A 6,328-nucleotide genomic window follows, 5' to 3' on the forward strand; every position below is an offset into this window, starting at 1 on the left:
AGGATGAAAATCGTTAATTTTAAATTCGGATAATAATGGTAAAGATACTTTTTCATTTGATGGTTCTTGTCTCATGCAAGCGGTTAATGTTGTGTATTTATTATGAATATTATCAGGGAAATTATTATAAGCGAATTTAGGATTTATTAAGCATACTGAACACCCACTATCAATTAATAATTTACACTTAGGGTTTTCGAGTTCAATTTCTATAACTTAACATAGTGTTATGGAATTTTCTCGATCAAAATCGATGTGTTTTCTGATTCATCTATTATTAAGATACAATTCGGTAAGAAGTGGCGGATGTCCTGATGATTTTAGATAACTTTTACAATATTGCAACTCACTGTATTCGACATGACTTCATCGATCTACTGATTGATTTTGGCATACTTGTTGATACTTAGAAGGAATTTGACAAACTTCATTTCCTAAAATTTGATTTTGGAAATCTAACATTAATCCATATTTGTTTAAAAAATCTGCTCCTATGAGTCCGTCATAATTATGAAAGTTGTTAAAATGAAAGGATGAAAATCGTTAATTTCAAATTCGGATAATAATGGTAAATATACTTTTTCATTTGATGTTTTTTGTCTCATGCAAGCGGTAATGTTGTGGATTCCTTATAAATATTTTCAGGGAAATTATTTTAAGCGACTTTAGGATCTATTAAGCATACTGAACACCCACTATCAATTAATAATTCACACTTTCGAGTTCAATGAACGGTAACTGATTGGTACCGTAAAGTGGGGCGAAGTCGGACGATTTTCAAATATTTTTGTGAATAACTTTCATAAACTGAGCAGAAAAATTTCTGAAAAAAAATATTGAGATTTCATGATGCCCCCCCAAATATAATCTGATTATTTCTTTATCCTGAAATTTTAGCTTTTCACTATTTTTTGTGGTAAAGAGTGTCCGCGTTCACCCCTATGTGTGGGGTCAAGGCGGACAGATGTATATTTCAATTCAGAAACGTCTTCGAGCCTCGTATTGGATGAAGACGGACACAAAAACATCTTTAACTTATACAAAAATAGGTGACATTCCAATGGATATTAGTTAAACTCTCATCTTGTTTGAAATTTTTATTGGTAACAGATAAAAAATATAAAAATATATTCTGATGAAAAAATAAATAAAAACATAACAAATTAGCTTTCATTCTAACAACTTCAACATTTTCAACGTATAAAGAAAATATATTCTGACAGGAAATGAATATAACGAAAACAAAATAAACCTTATTCTACTTCAATATTTTCGGGCAACTGAGGAAATTGAAACCTTTGGCGCCGCAGATCATTGACCTTCCTCAAAATTTTACTTCTTCCTGGATCATCTGTTGAATTGGTTCATCGTAGTTTATTATGTGGCTTGCTGGAACATTCTCAATGACTTTTTTTTAAATTTTCGAAATAGTCTTTGACAGTATCTTTTGTTATGCCTGCCCGTGCTCTTTTTATATTTTGGGCTAGTCTTTCTGTCAAGATTCTATTATGCCGTTTCATAAAATTATAAAACCAATCAATTCCGGGGTAGTTATCCTTGAATTGATCAATCTTCACCCCTTTTCTATAAAGAAAGCTCTTTATTAAAAGACGAATGTCGCTTCTTAGTGATTGGAAAACCCCATTCGGATAATGTGATTATTCCGTGGACCAATTTTTTTTCGTCTAACTCAGACAGTTTTGTTTGTCCTCCATGTTTTTTTGTTTTTATTCCTTTCACCTTATCATGTAACGTTGACTTTGGTATACCGTAACACTTGGCAGCTTCTCTGAGTGTTTTTCGATGACTTTTAACATCGTTCACAGACTTTTGTAAATTTTCATGGGTGTAATTCATGAATGAAATGCCAATTTTAGCCTTATATTGCCGGCCCATTCTGTCCACCTTCACCCCTACAAGGGGAAAGTTTTTAAATCTCTTCATTTATTATTAAAAAGGAATTATTGAAAGAAGTAATTTTTATAGCTATTTCTTCTCGATTAATTTCTTAACAACTTAGAATATGTTTCATGCAAGCACTCCCCACTATTTCTAGTGTGCTAGAGTTTCTTTTTAAAATTTGTAAAAAGTGGATAAATGATTACATTCAATAAGACGTACCTGCAAGCTACGATAATGATTATCTTCTTCAACCGAACCGCACAGCACCTTTGCTATACTTGAACTAACCCGTTATAGTCAAAACATTCTAATTTGATCTAACCGTATCAGTGAATTTGACGAAAACGACGGCAAGAACCGAGTGTCCGTTTTCACCCCTACTGTCCGACTTCGCCCCATTTTACGGTAGTCTAACGTAGAATTTAAGTCGATTCTTAAGTCTTCTAAAGTAGTTTCTTGAAAATTTTGTTTGGAAGTCGAAGAATTCGAATGAAAATCTCGATTATGTTTTTTATTATAAAATATATCAAAGAATCTATTATTAGGATTTGATCCTTTTTGAGTTAATTCCTCAAAAGTAAAATTTGGTTCATTGAAAAGTTTCTTCTGGGGATTCGTTGGGAATTGCGTCGAATAATATGGACGTTTTTGTGGGTAAACTCTTGCTTTCACTGATATTTTTTCTGGTGGAGTATTAATCCTTTGGTTGGGATTTGGTTTGAAAACATTATATTGGTAGGTCCAAAAACTTGTTTGTTTGGGGGATAGTATCTATTCTCAGGTCTTTGATCAAACTGAATAGGCTGTGAGGGAAAATTGGAATTCGAGTTATAATTATTATTCGATCTAAAATGTTAATTATTATGATAATTATTAGGAATATAATTTGATCCACAATTATTTGTTCTTGTATTAGGATTATTTCTGAAATAATTTTTTTCTGGACATGATTGAAATATTTGTTTTCTACTTTTATCAAGTAGATCATATTGAGCTAGATTCGATAAATAGTCTTATTCGTTATTGAATATGTTCTCAATTCTATTGGGTCATTTGAGATGAGAAATGTTTCACAAATCTTAAAAAAAATAAGTTTTATATAATAGTTTTTCTGAATCTGGCATGGGATCTGCGTCTTTTCTATAATTTATTCTTATTTTTAGGGAAATTATCTCATCGATGAAATCTATTGTATCCTCATTATGCCATTTGTTCAAAAATTGAAATGTATGTATTAATACGTCTAAATTAATTTGATCGCCAAATTTAATCTGTAAGAATCTCTTTAGAGAATTGCAATCATCGGGAACAGAAGTTGCTACTTCAGCTAATGCTCTTCCTACACGCAAAAAAATCTATTCTCTAATTGAGTAAATAATGATTGGTTGGAGTATATGATAGATTCATATATAAGAAAGAATATAGTAGATTTGGGTCAAGTATACTTTATTCTCAGAATTCAAATATACCATGAAAAAATAAATAAAATACAGCATATATTAAAAACAAATTTATTTCTTCTCCCGAAAAATCAACATATAAGGTAAATGACCCAAATTCAGACACTTTAACACTGTTTCAAGCTATTCACCTTGGGTAAAATATAGATTTCATCAATGAACGATTTCAATATTTATTTTTGCCTGAGTTAAAGCCTTTCGAAAGTTATTTCCACCACCAAAATTTCACAATTCATCATAGAAATTGAAAAAACGAATAATTCTGTGAGGTCCTCAACTGAATCTAAATTCGACACCACAAATTGAAATTGATACATGAATCAGACATAGGCATGAACATAAATCCGACCTTGACTTCAAATTCGTCACTTGGAGAACATAATTCTGTCATTCACTAGGAATGGAATTGAATTCGAATTGAAAACAGTTCAAACTGAAAGTTTGTATTGAAAATCAAAAATAAACGAACAAAACTGAAAACAAATCTATAAAAATATAATATGATCTCTTATTTTTCTTCTAACTCTTCGACTAAAAAAAATCCCCTTTTATTGACCTCTACAGGTGTCTTGATTTTTCTGATGATCTCGTCGTATCGATATTCAATCTCATCTTTATTTTTAGGCCATTTCCATTTATTTATTCCTGCTTTTATCATAGCACTCACTGTAATCATTCCGTCTTTTAGTCCTGTAACTCTTCCTGGATAATAGTCATCTAGATAATTAACAATGACAAAGTCACCAATATCAGAAACAGTTTCAGAATTGTTATTAACTTCATCAACTACTGTTTCCTTTGATTCGGATATTTCATTATCCTTCAATATTTCCTTTCTTCCAGCATCAACTTTCTTTGGTAGTCTCCTAGTTTTTTTTCTCTTCCATGAGTTTTTTCTGCGTTTCTTCTTTTTTCAGAAAATATTCTCTCCAAGCATCTGATGTTCCAATAGAAGGCACCTTAATCTTTCTTTTAACATTTGTTTTACTTGTTGATGGTTCAGGCCAAAACAAGGATTGTTTGAAGGGGCTAGGGACAGTCACTCCTGGAAGAACATAAGCATATTTGTTAAGTTCTGTACATTCAACCTTTTCTGCTTCCGCTTGACAGATCACTCCATCAGCCAAATGATTTTCAGATGTTCCTCTTTCTGAACTCTCTTTTATTTTCTTTTCAGGTGTTGATAAACTTATTTCAATCTTTTTTACTTTTAAAATTTCATGTACATTTTCTCCTGGAGATTTATTTGTAGCATCATTGCTAATTCCAATTTCTGGAATTTCCTTCACAAGGCTCTAATTACTCTCACATATTTCATTAGTTGGTATATTTAATTTATCTTCATCATTCTGAGTTCTTGTATTTGACTCAATGATAATCATAGTCTCTGATATTCCAAATTTGCATTCATCATTACTCTGTAACACCTTTAATGTCCCTCCAACTGATTCACTTTCTAACTTTGAATTTTCAGCATTATTATTTGTTATATTTCTTTCAACTGAAAGAAGTGATTCATTGTTTATTGAACTTTGTTCTTCTGTATCATTTGTTCCCAAACTGTCCGCTTCAGTATCATTCAACTCTTCAATACATAACATATTTTCCCATCCATCTTCTAAAATTAATCCGTCTTCTATTTCAATTAAGATATTAGGATTCGGGTTATCTATTTTCTTAGGAGGTAATCCAGAATGTACATATATTTTATACCAAGTATTGTACAAGCTCGCGTCCTCTGTATAGTAATAGTAATAGTAATCTTTATTAATCCTTTAGATTGAGAACATTCAATATAGGACAAGTCATTGAACAATTATATTATAGGTGGTACACAATTAATTAAATTCACTATCATTCAAGAAATCATTAACATGGTAATAACATTTATCCAGTAACATATTTCTCACGCTTTTTTTGAATGCAGAAATATTTTTCAGTTCTCCAATGGAGTTTGGTAGCTTATTGTATAGTAATATACCGAAGTAAGCTGGATTCTGTTCACAAATACTGAGATTATGCCTAGGTATACAAAATTTCTCACAATGCCGTGTGTAATACTTATGATAATCGCTATTCCTCCGAAATTTATCCAAGTTAGATTTAACAAATACAAGAGTTTCCAAGATATAAATACAGGGTACTGTAAGCAATCTATACTCAATAAATATGTTTCTACATGGAGTATATCTTTGAACACCTGATATTATGCGTACAGCTCGCTTTTGAAGTTTAAACACTCTTAAACTAAGAGAGGAACATCCCCAGAAAATGATACCATATTTTATTCTGGAATAAAAATGAGAACAATAATAGGTCATTAAAATATTCGAATTAGTTAATTCCCTTAATCTATACAAAGCATAGCAAGAAGATGCCAAGCTATTACATACAGTACTAGTATGGCTTTCCCATCCCAAGTTGTTCTCAAGCCATACCCCCAAGAATTTAGTTTCTGAAACCTGCTGTATACTCTTACTATTAATTTTTATCAGAAATGATTCCATGCTGAGTTTAGTTCGAGGGGTAAAGTTGATAAATACCGTTTTTTCTATGTTTAGGTACAGTCTATTATCTTTAAACCAATTAACGAATCCATCTAACATTTTTTGTGCATACATTATGAGTTCTTCTTTATTTTTATGGCTACATAGGTAGCTGATATCATCGACAAACATTTCAATCGAATTTCTCTCATCTATATCTGGTAGGTCATTTACAAATAGTAAAAACAATAGGGGTCCCAATACAGAACCCTGAGGAACACCAAACTCTATATTTTTTTCTTTAGATCTTACACCATCTATCTCCACTACCTGGGCTCTGTTGGTCAAGTAGGATCTCAGCAAATTATTTACTTGCCCTCTTAATCCATAGGCTATCAATTTTTCGAGAAGCAATTCATGATTAACCAGGTCGAAAGCTTTACTCAAGTCCATGAATATTCCTAGAGTTTTCATGTTTTT

This window comes from Harmonia axyridis, chromosome 1 (assembly GCF_914767665.1).
Source record: "Harmonia axyridis chromosome 1, icHarAxyr1.1, whole genome shotgun sequence".
In the NCBI taxonomy this organism is placed as follows: domain Eukaryota; kingdom Metazoa; phylum Arthropoda; class Insecta; order Coleoptera; family Coccinellidae; genus Harmonia; species Harmonia axyridis.